This window comes from Pipistrellus hanaki, assembly GCF_964339955.1.
Source record: "Pipistrellus hanaki genome assembly, chromosome: 10".
Taxonomy (NCBI): Eukaryota; Metazoa; Chordata; class Mammalia; order Chiroptera; family Vespertilionidae; genus Pipistrellus; species Pipistrellus hanaki.
In genome coordinates, this window is record NC_140512.1 from 45,742,063 (window position 1) to 45,760,050 (window position 17,988).

At 47.3% G+C, this 17,988-nt stretch overlaps 1 gene segment (V, D, J or C); it reads right to left on the minus strand.

The window, feature by feature from the left end:
• Positions 1 to 10,614: 10,614 nt before the first annotated feature.
• The window catches only part of LOC311629492 (T cell receptor beta constant 1-like), a 36,657-nt gene continuing 29,283 nt past the window's right edge, over positions 10,615 to 17,988 (minus strand). Inside the window, exons 3-7 of the C gene segment in view lie at positions 15,751 to 15,807; positions 11,840 to 12,220; positions 11,394 to 11,411; positions 11,139 to 11,245; positions 10,615 to 10,852 (exon numbers count right to left, since the gene is read on the minus strand).

Genomic DNA, 17,988 nt, shown 5'->3' on the forward strand with positions numbered 1-17,988 from the left:
CTTCCTTCCTCATCCCTCAGTCATTGTCCTCATTCTTCTCAAAAAAGGTTTTCTTTCATAATGTCACTTCTGCTCCACGAGGGGGCACAAAAAGCCTTAAAATACTCTTGGTTCTGGCATCAGTTGATTAGGACAATTCAGACATATTTATTTTAAATATCAATTACTCTGAGGAGGAAAGTCTGAGTCAGAGACACAAAGTGATCAAGACAGTATTTTACAGTGCCCAAGGGTTCCTATTGCACCATCAGGACCAACTATGTATTAAGCAGCTATTGTGTAGTGGGCACTCTGAGCCATCACAAGGATTAAAAAGGAAAATGAAGTAATTCAAGCTGGTGCTGGGCATGGCCACAGCATGGTTTCATCAAGGCATTTGGCTTACCTTTTTTTTTCTCTCTCTGTAGTGTTGTGATCATAGAAGTAATTTACATCTCATTGAATAGGAAGCAATGCCTCAAGCTAAGGTTTAGGTATTAGTTGATTTTTTAACATTAACAGATACAGATCCCTCCTGGAAACAGTGCTGCCTGATTACTTCTAGTTAATAGATTTGGTATTTCAAACAGTTTTAGATTAACATAAAAATTGAGTGGGTAATAGAGAAAGTTCTCATATATGTCCCTTTCCTTCCCAGGCCTTTCTTATTATTGACATTAGGGGTAGTGGAAGGATAATTCCTTATGCTTCATCTGCTAACTTCTCTCTTCTCCCTCTGGAAACCTTGCTGGCTTTTTCATCTCTGTATTTATAAGGCACAGGGTTTTTAAGTCTAAATTTTCTAAAAGTTTTAACCTTGGGCAAATTATCTAATCTCTCTAGGCCTCATTTTCTTCATCTGTCTAACTTCCCTTATTGGATTGCTCAGTGTATTAAGTAAGATGGTGTTCACCTTATAAAGCCCTATTACAGGGTCTAATTTTCAACAGCTAGATATTACTTTCCTCTCTTGGAATTCACAAGATAGTTTAATTGCAGCTCACCCAAAAGAAAGACTTACATTTTAAAAAATTAAAATTGAAAGTATGTAGTAAATATTTTAAAACGTTAAATACACTTGGATGGCAAATCCATGAAACTTGTACCCTATGCTGTGCCCATTCAGATATTGGCCATTGGTCTCTCTTTTTTTTTTTTTTTTTTTCCCTTGGGGAGGTGGGGGGATGGTCATGCAGCATCAGAGTCCTTCTGAACAGAGCGATGGTCCAGGTAATCTCCACTATTCAAGTAGGGTTGACAGGAGAGTTAAAACATATATTTAAGAAAATTCAGCAAAGTTCTGGAAAATTTCACTAAGGAGAGAGAATTTTAGCAAGGTTTAGTTTTTTGGGAGGCTACATTTAAAACAAAATGATCTTCTCAGCAAGGGGAGTTGGTTTGAGTGGAAAGGTGGAGATCCTGTGAATATCATAAGTAAACACACACACACACACACACACACACACACACACACACAAAACGGAGACACAGGACAATACTAGGTAAGGAGAGCCTAGGCAAGGAAAGGCCTAAAGCCATCTAAGTTCATCAGAACAAGCTAATATTTTCAATGTTGCCTGCTCTGTTCATGAGTCCTGTTCCCTTATGGTTTCCATGGTGCCGATGACCCAGAAAACATCTATAGTCCTCATCCTTTCGGGAAACAAAGGAAAGCAGCTCGGGATAACTCATGCCACTCAGATATGCTCTGTCTGGCCAGGAACTTGTCAATCTCACTTGCCCCTTTGGGCAGCTGAGGCATCTCTTTAGGTTAGGAGATCTTACTGGACTGGCCCTTGGCTCTGACTTTGTAGGTGAGCCCAGACAACTAGTCCCACACATGGGATCCAAGGCTACATGCTAGCAGCCAGAGGAACAAACTCCTTCAGGCCATTTTGCCTGGATTTCAGCCACTTAGAGAGAGAAACCCTGGGCTTCTGGACAGCTTGGGCAAGATGGAAATGCCCCAGGCTGGGAAGCGGGTGACACAGCAATTGGCTACTTTATAGTTTTGACTGTGATTTTAAGCTTTGGGTTGAGTGTGAGGCAGATTGTGAGCTGCACAAAACAGGCATGGCAGGATATATATATCATGTTATTCCCTCTCTCTCTTTTGGGATGTTCAGACTCTGGTTTTCCATTCTCTCCCGCATTATGTCTTCTCCTCCTGTCACTCTGATGGCACAAGACATCCACCAGGCCTTAGCACAGGTGACACTGAAAGAAACCCAGTCAGTACAGCACACAGACATAGCTCAGATATCCAGAGACTGTGCAATTGTCAGTCTGTTCATTATCTAGTGGTTCCTGTGGGTGACTCATTAGCAGCTCTCACTAGATGAGTGGAAGGAAGAGGGAGGGTGAGTGGGGGCGAGGCATTTAGGGGCCAGATGGGAGAAGGGAGGTGCCTGAATGATTTGGGGCCTGAAGGGACCTCAATTGGGTCAGAGCAGTTTCTGCAGCTGTTTGGCATTCCTCATTATCTCCAAGGTGTCACTGCAGCCTCAGATCTCAGTGTGATTTCCAGCAGGTATAGAAGTTAAGTTAGGGGTGGGGTGGTCTGCCCAGATCCCTCTTGAGAGAGAGACCCTCTCCTCTCCTTTCATAGCAGGGATGCTCACCAGGGCCCCAGTAAAGAGAGCAGCAAGGAAGAGGTTGGCCAGGATGTGGTCTTGTGGTTTTCAGGGTGCTCAGGAGGGGGTGGGGGGAGGAACTTTCACAGGCACTCCAGAAGCGGGACCTGGTAAATGCCAAACCACATCCTGTTGTGATGGCACTAAGGACAGGTGGGTGGCTGTTATTCTCTATGCTGATGTTACTCAGTGATAAGCAGCCCAGCACTCAGCACTGGGCTCAGATACCCCACCCCTTCCCTGGTTGTCCCCTGAAGAACCTCAACATGCAGCTCCTTGCTTCTTGGCCTTTGATTCAAGACCATTCTCCTTTAAACATGGTTTTTGTCTACTCATCTATGGCCCTGGGTCTCTTTCCTAGCTGTGGGATCTGGGGTCCACGCTGTCCCCTTATACCATTGCCACTCTCTGAGGCTGTGAATGATTTGTCTTGGGGAAGAGCTGAGACTTCCAGATGAGTGGTCTCCCTTATGGGGCTTTAAGGCCTGCAGCCATTGCATCACTGAATCTGAAGAGCAGAGCTAGACGATTCCTTAGAGATCACTTTGCCCACCTCCTTACTTTACAGAGGGGACCCTAGAAGCCCAGAGAAGAAAAGTGAGTTGCCCAGAGCCATGCAGCTGAGGACCAGAAACTGTTCTCCGAGTTTCAGCAGCTCCTGGGTCTCAGACACCACTTAGGAAAATGTGGGCTTCGTGTGGAGCTGAGATCTTCCTAAGAATTTTAGGGACTACTTGTAAAAGAATAAATAAGTCATGGCAATCATATATGAGGAGGCACGAGGCTGGGGGGTAAATATGATTAACCACAGAATCAGAATCCTGCAGAAATGAGATAGGTTGGAGAGATGAGCTGAAGAAACATGATAAAATTAAACAAGCCCTCCCCACCCCAGCTATCCTCCAAAAGAGAGAAAACCAACCTTCTAAACATCGGAAGGGGCCCATGTTGCTCACGTATTCAACACATTGCAGTGCATGTAAAAATGATCAAGGCTGGAGCGAAAAGTGAGTTCTGTGAGTCGATGGGGTGATGTGAGTACAGACATGGAAAAGCTGCCCTACCTTTGACCCAGTGTAGAAGATACTGAGGGTAAGGAGGTTAAGCTCCTTCTTGCCCTCTGTAGGTCAGTCTCCTGTCTGGACTTTTAGAAAATGTTTTCAGAACAGAGTGGCTGGGCTGTGGGAGCTGGGAGTCCTCAAAACCATGCCATATGGGACAAAAAGTGAGAGAACTGAACAACTTTGGCTTGAAAATAACCTTCAGGCTAATACTAATTGTAATAATAGCAGGAGATGTTTATTGGTGCTGTTATAACAGCTTTACATGTTGTGTGGATTAAATAAGATCAAATCACCTATTGTGAAGTTGAGGTTGTGATTGAGGCCATTTTGAAGGAAGGAAGGCTGAGTTTCAGAGCAGCTCACTTGCTCCAGGCCACATAGCTAATAAGTGGTGGATCTAAGGTTTGAGCTTAGGTTTCTTTCGCTTAATATATATACCATTTTTGAATGCTACAGTTCCATTGTTGTAAATGTTGTTGAAATTCAAATTTTTCTAACTTACTTGGAAAATAATATAGTAGGGCCAATTTGATTTCTTTTACATAGTTTCAAACATAAATACATAATTACAATTAAAAGACCAGTGTAGAATCCAAACAGACCACAATGCCACTAGTGTAAGCCTGATTGCATTTCTTTCTCTTCTTTTATAGGATTACAGGAAAATATATGATTTTATTTTAATTGATAGTAATTAACAAAATTCACAAATTTGCTTTATGATATTATGTACATCATTATAGGTTTATTTAAAAAAAAAAAGATATCTGGCATAGTTCAGGGTGTTATTTGGAAATTTAATGGCCTACTCTAATTTTACTGATGAGTGAATTGTTCTCATTCTTAAAAATGAGTCTTTATAATAAAGTCCATATTCTTTATATAGCGTTCTCATCTATCGACTGCCTGCTTTTTTCCATTCTACAAACTCAAGCTTTTGAAGCTTCTGCTGGTTGTGTCTCTCATAGATTTGTGGACTCTTGGCTGGAGGTATCTTAGGAAGGGCTCTCATAGGAGTAAGATTGTGACGAATGAGGGCAACTACAAAGAGTTTTATGGACACCCAATTAGGGCAAAATTCTTCATAAAGCTGTCCAGTGATGAAATGGCCTACCCAGACAAGTCAAGTTTTCTGTCCAAGGGCAAGTTGAGCATAACTGGGGAGGGATTCAAGGCAGAAATTCATGTTTTTTACCACTCAACATCCAGTTTAGATCAAGTTCCACCGTGGTAGTGAGGGTACAAAGGACTGAGGTATAATTGCTGGACTGGCCTTGTCCTGATCCATGTTCAGGATCACTAATAAGTCACTATTTTAAAAGCCACAGAGAGGAAGGAAGAGGGAGAGGGAGAGAGAGAGATAGAAACATCAATGATGAGAGAATTATTGACTGGCTACCACCTGCATGCCGCACACTGGGGATGGAGCCTGCAATCCCCGGGGCATGTACCCTGACTGGGAATTGAACTGTGACCTCCTGTTTCATAGGTCAATGTTCAACCACCGAGCCACACCTACTAGGCTAAAAGTCGCTTTTTATGTCAGTGAGTCTGGCCAGGATGTAGGGGGTCCACAGGAAGCCCTGGAATGCAGTCTTCCTATCAAGACCACTTCTCATACTCACAGAGAGATAAGTTAGAGAAGGCTGATGAAACTTCTGTGGGAATAGTCACAGTTGGAAGCTCATTTTCAAGCCCTTATTGCTGACGTACAGACCCATCCACTTATCTCTGGGACCCCATCTTCCCCCAAAAACTCTCAAGAAGTACAAGTACAGCAGAGGTAAAGACTGTAGATGGAGATGGAGGAGAAGCGATTTAGAACACGACCAAATACTGTCACAATACATCTTAAGAAGAGGCAGAGGGGAAGGGCATGTTAAGAATCCAGGGACTTCAGGTCCATAAACACAGTGCAAGAGAAGAAAGTCCTCCAGATAGGAGGGGAGGATGTCTGAACCTAGATTAAGGCAGGAAGTGCTTTATGCTCCCAGCCCAGATGGGATGGATAATGTGTCACATTGTGGGGTGTCAGGGCCCAGAAATTACCTTTTTGAAAGGATGGGCGTTTGCCACAAATAATGAGAATTAATTGTAATTAAAATTGCCCAGGTATGGTGGCCTTCTATACTGTCAGTCTTACATGGCATAGGGTGATTGCCACATGAACATGGTAAAAGGGAACTTGGTGATGAAAGTTTAAGCAGAGATCAGTGGGGTTGCAGATGACAGAGTCTTCTATGGGTCAGTGGCAATGCTAAAACTGACCTGGGGTTCTTAGCCTTTCCAGAGATCTCCATCAACATCTCGTAACAGCCTTAAATGTAATACAGCTAGGTATGAGCATGTTTTTGTTGTGCACATATAGCTTTAAGGGAGGTCTCAAGTACAAGTTCTCCATTTACACATCCATCTCTAAGAAAAAAGACCTCATGAAGTTTCTCCTATGTGGGACATTCGAAGCTGTGTGTTACATAAACTGCTTGGGCTGAGATCACTGGGCTGCCATTCTCTGTGGCACATGAGAGGAGGAAGATGGGGGAATGGTTCAGAGCAGAAAATTGAGATATTATTATCTCTAATAGGATCCCTTACTCTTATCCTGAGCTCTCTTGTTCCAGAATCCTTTTTCTTTCTTCTAAGTTTATTTTTCAATTATAATTGACATACAATATTAAGTTAGTTTCACGGTGATTATACATTTCTATAACTTATGAAGTCACCACCATGGAAGTCTCATACCCATCTGACCCCATACACAGTTAATACAGTATTATTGACTATATTCCCTATACTGTACTTTGCATCCCCATTACTATTTTTGTAATTGGTGATTTGTACTTCTTAATCCTTTTCAACTTTTTTTTTTACCCACACCTCCAATGCTCCTCTCATCTGGAGATCATCAGTTAACTCTCTGTTTCTATGAGTTTGTTTCTATTTTGTTTGTTAATTTATTTCATGTGGGTTTTTTTTATTCCACATATAAGTGAAATTCTATAGCATTTGTCTTTCACTGTCTAAAAATTTTTCTTAGCAGAATACCCTCTATATCCATTCATGTTGCCATGTTGTCACAAATGGTAAGATTTCATTATTTTTTTATGAATCATATTTCATTGTTGAGTCATATTCCATTGTGTATATGTACCACTTCTTTATATAATCATCAAAATCCTGTTTTTCTTTCTCTCACCCACTCTTCCTTAATCACTTACTTAAGAGAGAAAAAGTATTTGTCTCTGGGTGGGTCCAACCTCTTCCATTACCAAGCTAATACATCCTGGCCATGAGCTGTGCAGTAGGAAGAGTTGCAGTTGCAGGTCTCTGGCAGATACTGATGCTAACAGGAAAATTCTTCTTTTGGGCAAGTGACAGTGACTTGACTAGCCTCTCCCCATAGGAATCCCCCTCCCCATACACACACACCAGGATGTTCCCATTATTACATGACCAGTTGATTCCTCCTGTCTCCTCATTTCTGAATAAATTTCTAAAGGTTACAGGGTTGAGGTTCCTCACCTGGGGTGCTACCATGGTGAGTCCAGCTGTGCCCCTCGGAATGGTGATAACTTGGGGGACCCTGGCATTCTTCTAGAGATGCTTGACTTCAAGTCTCTTCAACCAATAATAAAGCTCTACTTCAGCACTGGGTGTCACTTGTGAAGTTAGTGCCTAGACTACATTCTGCCCACAGGTTTTCTTAATGGGATGAAGCTTAGATCAGCCTGAGGTTGGAACAGCTTGATAGGCCCAAGTAGATAAAGAATTGCTTTAATGCCTCTTATTCCAGGAATACCTTTGGGCCCAGAAATCCCCTGAGGGTCTCTTTTACTGGTGTATCCATGTGTCCTGGCCATTCAGGAGGACAGTCCTGATTTACCCCTCTTATCCCAGCATCCCATTTTCCGCTCAATAGTATCCCCATTTTGCAATAAATGAGATGACTGCCCTATATCTAACCTATCTGTGCTCAGTTTCACCTGAGGAAGAATGGACGGCATGCCCAGGATTGGTCCAGAAAGACCCACTTAGATTCTAGAGAAAGAGGCAGATGCAGAATAAAATAACTTCCCAGTGCCTGGGGGTGGAATTTTGGGAGCTGTGCTGTCTGAGACACATCCTTGCTGTAAACATGAGCTTCAAGAGAGGTCTCAAGTACCAATTCTCCATGGCTGTAAAGATTTGAAGAAAGGACCCTTCCCTGGTTGAAGTGGCATGTTGGGTGGGGACCAGATGGATTTTGTAACTTTCTCCACCTCTATTATGTCTCTGGCATTGAGTCATTCATCCTCCAGAAGCCATTTCTTCCTTCCTCACCTTGATAAACCCCAGGTGCCAACCAGAAACTTCTCCCACATCCTCCCACCTGTTGATGCCTCTGTTTTTAGCACCCCCAAGATCACAATCACCAAGCCCACAGACCCCATTTCTTTTCTGTGAGGGTAACCCACCTCCACCTTGATGTTTGCCCTACTTTTGCTCAGTTCTCTCCTCACAGATCTTCTGGAACAAACCCCTGTCAACAATCCCCAATACCCCATCCCCCTACACCTCATCCCCCAACACCCTTATCCTATAACATACAGTCCCACAATAGCCTATCCCCAATGTCCTCATCCCTCAGTATCCCATCTCTCAACACCCCTGTCCCAGTCCATTCCCTCTGGCCCACGCAATGCCCTGTAATCTCTGAGGCATTGACTATCCCTTCAGCTGCTCATCTCCCCATCCCACCCTTGAAAGGAACCATCACACATGTCTAAAGAATGGAAGGTGCTGCTTTTTGTGCCTTTTTTTTTTTAGTCTAGGACCTAAACTTTGTCTTCTTTGTATTGGGACTTTTTTTTTAACCATTACAAAAACAAATAAGCAACAACAACAACAAAACTGTACTGAAATTAGAGCAATCTAGAGATTATTGTGACTGATGGGAAGTTACAGTCATGTGATGATTTTTTCAGGCCAGCTCTGCCCTGGGCCACATCCTTTTCTGACCCATGTGAGATGATTCAGATAACCCTCTCACCTCCAGTTCCTAGACACTCAGTGTAGTGGGGTGACTAGTGTCCACCCTTAATTTGTGCCAACCCAATGTGACCTAATTTGGAAATAAGGTTTTTGCATATATAAATGTTAAGGATCTCAGGAAGAAATTCTTCTGAAGTTAGAGTGTGTCCAAAATCCAATAACTTCTGCTTTAGTAAGAAAAAGGAGATGGACTCTTAGATACAGATATGTAGAGAAGAAAGCGATGAAGGAAGACAGAAGGTTGAAATGAGGCTTCCACAATCCTAGGAATGGGAAGAAGCAAGGAACAATTCTCCCTTAGAATTGTTCTAGGGGAGAATTGTATATATATATATGTGTGTGTGTGTGTGTGTGTGTGTGTGTGTGTGTGTGTGTGTGTGTGTTTGATGTCAGAGAGAAAGGGAGATGAAGAGAGAGTTGAAACATCAATGATGAGAAAGAATGATTGATCAGCTGCCTCCTGAACACCCCCCACACTGGGGATCTAGCCTACAACCTGGGCATGTGCCCTGACCAGGAATTGAACCACGACCTCCTGGTTCATAGGTCGACATTCAACTACTGAGCACACCGGCCACTGGCTGGGATCCCTTAGAACTTTGAAGGGAGTGCAGCCCTACTGACACCTTGATTATGGATTTATGGCTCCAGGGCTATGAGAGAATAAATTTTGTTTTCAAATCATCAAGATTGTGGTTCTTTGTTATAGCAGAACTGGAAAACAAATACATGCAGGACTCAAGGTCTCTTCATACTCTTGCTGTGGGTCCTGCACCAGAGTTTGGGAGCAGCAGCTCCAGTGTCACCCTGTGATTATTACACCATCCTGGTCTTGATTTGGAAACGTTTCCTGAATTGCCATCTTCAGCAGAACGTGCCAGTGTTTCCCAGCTTACCAGTCAGTTGATCTATGTAAGGACTCTGGTTTCTTTACCTGTGAAGTGGGGAGACTAATACCTGCTTTTAGGGTTGTTGTGACAGAAACTGGGACAACACATGGGCCAGTGCCCAGCCCTGAGTCTGAAGCCAGGCAGGGCATCAATAATCTTCATCTTCACCACTCTTTCTTAGCTTTCAGACTTTCTTCTTACCCCTGACATTTGGCTTCAAGTAACTTACACATGAACTCTGTCCCTCCATCTCTGCCATCTTTTCTCTAATTGCCTCCCACCTCCTCTAGTGCAGTAAATGCGACCTGCATGTAGAGTTTACTGAATAAGATGACCATCTACCCAAGTGGGTGCACTCAGTATGCTGTATCTGGAGTGGCTTGGTCTCCATCCCTTCAGGTGAAGTTGCCCATTGGAAGGGCTATGTGGCTATAGCACATCAGTCCCACTGAACCCTGTCTTGTGTCTCCATCCCTCTCCCAGGGCCTGACCCCATGTGTCCTGCCTCTAGGAAATCAGGTTTCACGGGTCAGCATTTTTAACTCCCTGCTTTCTTTAGGATTCTAACCTAGACATGCAGAATAGAACTAATTAAATCTGGTGCTGAAATCCAGAAATGAGGTAAGATGGAGGTGTTAACAGACACAGATAAAATGTAAATGTGTAATAAATGAAACTTGAATCTGGTATTGAGAAATGACAGGGAGGGCTTTCTAAGCCACTGGTATGCATTGCCTTCTGTCTTATACTGAGGTGGGGGTTATGGTTTTACTGTGCTCATTATTTTTCAAGAGCCTAGCACTTGACCCCCTCAGAGTAACCCTATGTACTGGGGCCCAGAATGCCTGGTATATACTATAAGGTCCACCCCCTACCAGGATGAACAGAAGGAAGCAGCACTGGTCAGAGAGAAAAGTCAGTCACTCCATATGCCTGAAAGGTGGTGGTGTTTCACTCAACCAGAAGATGGGTCTTTGAAGGGCAGAATTCCATAGACACTCACAAAACACTACCAGGTCTAGCATGACATTTTTATTGATTTAGTTCATCTCAGACTCAGGACTGAGGAACTCAGTCTGCAAGGCAGCAGAGAGAAGGGACAGATAGTCATGTAAATAGGAGATGAGAGGGTGAAGAGAGAGAATACCTCATTGGGAACACAGACTGGAAGAATTTGAAGGTAAACCTAGGGTATGGATTAAAAATGACTGAGGATGTCCTTTTGGAACTGGTCTCAGGAATCCTTTTTCTTGAGCTGCAGAAGAGAGAACACTGTCAGGGTCCCAGGGGCCATGAACAGCAAGAGTAAGTCAGAGGAAACCAACTCTGGCCCCGGTTTGGGGTAGAGCAGTCTGATTCTCCCCATCCTCCAATGCTGTATTCTATAAAGATCCCTATACTTTCTGCCCACACTGGCAGTCTAGTTATAATTCCCTGGAGGTAAAAGGGCTAAAGTGAGGCTCTGAGACCCCTTCCTATCCCATGGGTGATGTTTCACCCACTCCCTCCACCCTGCCTGTCCACCCTACCCTCCTCCTCACCATGGCCATCAGCACCAGGGCGCTGACCAGCACCGCATACACAGTGGCCTTCCCCAGCAGAATCTCATAGAGGATGGTGGCAGACAGGACTCCTTGCTGGTAGGATGCTGTTGGTAGGAAAGGAGAGCAGGTACATACTTTTAAGCAGATATCTCTGCCCCACCCTCAACCCCACTATCCCAGGGCCATGGGTCATCCATCCTCTGCTTCCAAAGACCAGGGAAGAATGAGAGGAAGAAGCAGAGGGTCACTTACCTGAGGTGAAGCCACAATCTGAAAGAAAGAAGAGAGAGGGGAATGAATGAGCAGATGAAACACTGTCAGCCTTGTAAACAGCACAGTTCAGGCCCAGACCAGAGGAGTCTACCACTGCCTTCCTGGGTGCCAATATAGCCACACCATCCTTGAAATTCATGAGACACACGTGGCAGCTCTGAAGAGGATGGAGGCACAACCACAGAGATGCTGAGCTGCCCAGGCCAGTAGTAAGGGGCCCAGCTGCAAGGCTGTGCTGGCTGGGGATCTGAGGAGGAATTAGCCCAAGGTGCCTGTTCTATTATACTTCATGGTGGGCTCTCATCTTCCCACCCAACTTCTTAAAAAAAAAAAAATCTAATTGGGTCTTTGTAGCCTTCTACCTGGATCTCCCTTTCTCTCTGGCCTGACTCCCTCCTTGTCTAACCCACCCAGGCTCTGCTCACCTGCTCTGCCCCAGGCCTCAGCACTGACGTTCTGGGTGATGGCTGTGGGCCGGGCGTCCTTGTCTGCCTCATCTAGCCCAAAGAACTGGACTTGGCAGCGGAAGTGGTTGCGAGGATTGTGCCAGAAGGTGGCAGAGACCCTGAGCCGGCTGCTCAGACAGTAGGTGGAGTTCTCGAGGTGGGGCTGCTCCTTGTAGGGCTGAGGGTCTGTGCTGACCCCACTCTTGATCTCCTTCCCATTCACCCACCAGCTCAGCTCCACGTGGTCGGGGTAGAAGCCTGTGGCCAGGCACACAAGTGTGGCCTTCTGTGTCCGGGCAATCTCTGCTTCGGATGGTTCGAACACATTGACCGTGGGTGGGTTCACCTGTTCCAGGTCATCTGGAGGGGAAGAGGGGTTAGGAATAGAGCTGGTCTGAGAGCTGTCTAGGTTTGGTAGGAGCTGTGAGTGTGCATGCATGTGCATGTGTGTGTATGAAGAGAAGAAAGGTCGTCATAAAGCAAAATTATGTAGTAGGTCCTGTTTGTTTGGGTATCACCATCTGCTGTCTCTCCATCCTCTAAGGTGGCATGATAAATGGCACTGCCTAATATTCTGAGTATGTTATTTGATTTCTTCCTATCAATAAAAGCTCCCTGTCTACTTCCCACTATATTACCTAGTAATTATTTAAATAGAGCACTGGAATGGAATCCAAATAACAGGATCCAAATCTCAGAACTTCTGCTTCATTTTTCCTGCTCTGAAGGGAGAATCACAACACAGACTGTGCAGGGTGGATGTGGAGATTAAATGATATAACAATTCATAGTCCTCAGTTGGGTTATTTATATCCAAATCTAAGTGGCTGAGGAGGAAAGGGGATTTGGGGACAAGGGGGTCATTTGGGAGCAGGGGTTGTCTTCAGAGGACAGTATACAAATGGCACATTTTTGTGCACTGAGGTGAGGACACCCATGTATGTCACGATGCGCTCATGAGCTTTGGGGTTTCCTGACCTTTTTTATGGTTCATGAAGTAATCCTGGCCATTCCTCCACCTCCAACTACCCTGGAGTTTTCCTCAGCCCAGAGAGCAGCCTCCCCTTATGTCAAACTCAGTGATTCTCCAACCTTCTCTGCCCCTTTGTTTCCACCTGTTGCATCTTTCCCACCAGCTAGCATCCCATTCCTAAATGAGCATCTGAGAGCATCGGAGCAACTTCTTGCTCCAGGGTACCATGATACAATTTGTCCTAAGCCTGTCTGTAGTGTCCTCCAGGGCACAGGCTAAGACCTTCTATGGGCGGGCTTATTTCTTCTGGGCCATTCCCCATTTATTTTATCCTGTTTTCTATTCACTGTGTTTGTTTCTTGACAATGCTGTTAAAAATTTAGAAATCTCCTTCTCAAGAAAACCCAGCTCAGGCTGGAAGATGGAGGAATGCTCTTCTAATAGAGATGTAATATTTCTGCCGACATAGGGTCACCTCCACAGATCACACAGAACCCCACATGTAAAAGGACCACACACTTGGTTTAATGGCTGCTGTCACCATTTTGAAGTTCTGAATAATTTTTTAACAAGTGTCCCCTCATTTTCACTTTGAGCCAGCCTGTGTGCTGTCATGTCGGCTCCCTACCCTGGACCTCCTCCCTGCTAATGGCTACTATGTCCCTAGGTCTTCACTGGCCCACCCTGTGTGAAGTGGCCACATCCTAACTAACACATGCAGTACCGGCCTTTCTGCCTGCAGCCAGGCTACTTAGCTCTCATCTCCAAGCCCCTGCCTTCAGGGTAACCACAGATACACTCCTCTGACCCCTCACCCGGCAAACACTCAGTGCTTAGTGTCGAAATGAAAGATGTCCTCTGAGCCATGCGTGAGGCTCCCCATGGTGTTCACTGGTGCGCTGAGCAGCATGAGCAGAAGCAGGATCTGGTGACACTCTGAAGCACTGTCTATACAGCCCTGCAGTGGGGGCAGGTCTTATCCCTCCATGTTTGTGAGTCCCTGTAAGGTGTGAGTAGCCTTCGCAGGCTACTATATGTAGGTGTGTGTGCTAGTGAGCTTTTCTGTGTGTGTGTGCTCTGCTTGTGAATGGCGAGGTTTATCTTCCCTGTTCCTGACCCACCTTTCACAGTCCTCACTCCATTATTCACAGGCCAAATCCTGTCCCTCCTAAGACACTAGGTTCACCCCAGCCCCGACCCTACCCAGTGATCAGGCAAACAGGGGTGGGGAAGGGAAGCACTGAGTTACAGCAATCCACCCTTTGCTGAATAATCTACAGGAGCCTTCCCTTGTGACCCTCACAGCGACAGTAAGTGGCAGGCTTTGCTGATGATATTGTATATTAGAAGGAACTGAGGGTCACACAGATACACATGCCCAAGGTCACCAATCACTAGAGAGCCAGGGGTTGAGACCTGAGTTTACTGGCTTGAAAGTCAAGGTCTGTTCTCCACCCTGGCTGATCACCGGCAGCCAGCATTTCCCCTGGACAGCTCAGCTGAGCCCAATTGGTTCCAGCCTAATGAATTTAACTACCAGCAGTGCTTGTGGTTATCACATGGTCCAGGTAAAGAGTTTTTTTTTCCTCTCTGGCCTCAACATTCTCATCACCAGGTGACATTTAGGGTCCCTTTGCAGCCCTAAGAGCCCAAGATCCTCCTGGGAATTTTCCTCACCTCACAGCAAAATATCAATACCTGCGTTGTAATGTGTTTGTGATAAATGAGCCTCCACACCATCTAGACTGTTATGCAGAGTACTTAGCCTGAGGACAATGACTGCAGACTGGGGGAGGGGGACCCATCTGGGGATAAGTGGCTGAGGTTACTGTCCCTCCTCTAGGACAAGCGGTGGTAGGACTGGGGGCTACTTCACCCTATCAACCCCCCACCCCACCCAACCCCAGGGGTCTGAGGCTTAGGAGAGACAGAAAGGATTTTTCAATTTAATTTCAAATCCACACTTCTAAATTCAACAAGCCCGGCTAGTTTTGGCTCTTTTCCTCACTGACTCATGTTTCTCTGTCTATCATTGGCCTCTCTCTTTTACTGTGTTTGTCATCCTTTCTCCCTCCTCCACCTCCCAGGAGCCAGGTCTGCAGGGTGCCCGCCATCCCAGCTCATCCCACTTTTTCCTGCCCCTCCAGCTCTCTCCCCTGCGGAGCAGTTACCCCCTCCCGCCCTTTCCCCAGCCCGGGTTATCTATTCTGAGTCTTTTTCTGCAATCTAGCAACTCTCAGAGCTCAAATAACCCCTCTTCTCCACCGTCCATCCTGCCCCTAAATACTCCAGAAACACAGACCCAAAGCCGCCCCTTTACACTCTGTCCATGTTCTCGGACCTTGAGTCCCACCCCATTCCCATCCCCCCTTCACAGAGCCAACCCTACCCGCGGCGCCCCAGCTCCGGCCGCCACCCTTCTCCAGAGACCCAGGGGCTGGGGCAGAAGGGCGGAGAGAGGTCCGGTTCTTACCTACGACGGTGAGCCTGGTGCCGGCGCCAAAGAACTGCTCATATGAGCACAGAGACCCAGCCCCGCACGCAAACCCCGCTGCGACCCAGCCCGTCTCCAGCTCCGGGTCCCGGGTCCCGGGGGCCACTGGGGCGCAGTGCAGGGGGATCAGGTGCTCAGAAGGAGAAGGGCCCTGCGCCGCAGGCTCCCATCCCGCCCCGCCCCGCGGGGTCCCGCGGCCACTCACCCAGCACGGTCAGCCGGCTGCCGGCCCCGAAAGTCAGGGTTGCGCCCGCAGAGCACAGCCGCGGAGCCCCCCACCAAAACCGCCCGCGCCCCGCGCCCCGCGCCGCTCACCTAGCACCAGGAGCCTTGTGCCGCCCCCGAAGTACTGGGTCTCCCCGTCACGGCCCCCGACCCCCGCACAAAAACCCGCGCGCGTCCCAGAGGATGCCCCCCGCTTACCTAGCACCGTCAGCCGTGTGCCGGAGCCAAAGTACTGCGTGTTTTGGCTCACAGCCTCTGGGCACAGCACAAAAAGGGGCGCCGCTACCCGTGGCCTCCCCAAACCTCCCCACTGTCCCCCTGGTCCCCCAGGCGGCCCCCCTTACCTAGCACGGTCAGCCGGGTGCCCGGGCCGAAATACTGAGTATCTGTGCTCACAGCACCGTGGCCCAGGACAAAAACCCGCCGCTGACCTCAGCTGCTGCCCCAGACTCAGCCAGGTCTCCCCTCCAGCGGCAGCGGGCACTCCACAGCGCACTCAGCACCCAGAGTCTCCCCAAGGGCCGCCCTGCCTCTGAGCACAGCCTAGGGCAGCTGGGGAGCTGCCCCCTCTCTCCATCCTGCCCCTCAGAGTGTTCTGGACCCCCAGCTGTCCTCCTTACCTAGCACAGTCAGCCTGGAACCTTGCCCAAAGAACAGCTGTCCGGTGTTCACACAGCCCTGGGGACCCAGGTGCAAACCCCACCTTCCCAGACTTGAGCCCCTTGGAGGGCCCAGAGCCCCCTCGGTGAGGGCCAGTGTTCAGGAGATTGTCCAAGTGAGAGTCCACCCTCCTTCCCACGCGGCTTCTTACCTAGCACCGTGAGCCGGGTCCCTGGCCCAAAGTTCTGCTCAGCATAGGAGCACAGTGGGAAGGGGCTGCCAAGAATTCCCTCTCCCCCCCCTTCCGCCCCCCTCCATACTCACACACTTCCCCATCCCCCTTGGCCCAGTCTAAGCGCCTCCCTCCTCCTTCCTGGCTTCTCACCTCCCAGCTCCAGATGTAGCTGGACATGGCAATCTGGACACTGTGTGAGATCACCCCCAATTCACAGAGGAAGTCAACTTGGCTTGCGGGTAATACAGTGGCGGTGAAATTTGAAGGGTATTGGTGATGGTTGGGCTGGAGTGGGGAAGTGTTCCAGACTAGATTCTGCCTCATGCTACTTATAATCCCTGTGGATTAGCTTCTTCATTGGAAAAAATGGTGTAAGGTCTTTCTTTCCGAATGGACTGCTGTGAGTTCTTGGCGAATGATGCATGGGCTAGGACTTTGTCAAAGGGCAGGTTTTAGAGAGGAGTTGAATGAGGATCCCACATTGCTGCCCTGGCCCTTGGCATTCTGGGAAGTTGAATCTGGAGCAGTGAGATGTAGAGGTGTTCACAGAGTCAGGGTCCCTGCTTGACCAGCCTCAGAGACCTCTCCCAGCTACTCTCCCCTTCAGGGAGTGAGTCCTCTGTGCTGGGTGGGCCTATTTTCTGAGGCAGGGCTTTTTGTAAAAGCACCTCCTCTACTTGAATCATTGTGGCCCCCCCCCGAGTTGCCACAATGCTACACCACGATACAAAAATGTTATCTCCCTTCTGGTCCCCTTCCCCAACCACTGGGCCCAGGCAGGAAGCACAGGTGGCAGAGGTTGGTTTGACTGAGTGGGGCTGGGAAAAGACAAACTCAGAGTACACTTAGAGTGGGGAGGGGCTTGGGAAGGTCCCCCTGCCAGTGAGGTCGGGGGCAGAGAGGCTGGAACATACACAACTCTGAGGAGGTCTCCTATGTCATCAGGTCTCCCCTCTGGGACTCACCGTGCCCACCTGCACATTTATAGCCAGGCGATGTAGGAGGAGCGAGGGGTGGGATCTATAGAGCAGGTGATGGTAACTTATGGCACCAGGACAGCACCCCAGAAACCTCTGTAATTCCCCATTGCTTCCTGAATGAAGTCCAGTCTCCTTAGCCTCCATTGATTCCACAGATATTTAATGAGCATCTACTATGTCCCAGGCCTCATGCTGGTCCATCTTCCTTTCCTCCTTATGTTTTATGACTCCTGTCTCTGAACCTTGTACTCAACTACACCAAAGTACCCAGAAGTACCCAGCCCCATTGTTTCAACTTTTGTTTATGCCTCTGACTGTCATGACCACTCCCATTCTTTCTTTGAAGAGTTTTTCCAGCCTCTCAGACTCTTCCCAGTCAGAAAGTTGAACACTAGCCTCTGACTGTATTTCAGTAGACAGCTTGTATTGCTGTTTCAAAGCTTTGCCTGTAATTCGGCTATTTCTAGTCATGAATTATCCCCTTTTTAGCTTGGAGACTCTGACTTGGATGTCTTTATTTTCTTGAAAGTTCATAGCAAAACATTGTAACCTATGTACTCAGTTAGTGCATACACACACACACACACACACACACAGAGACACACAGACACACATATATAT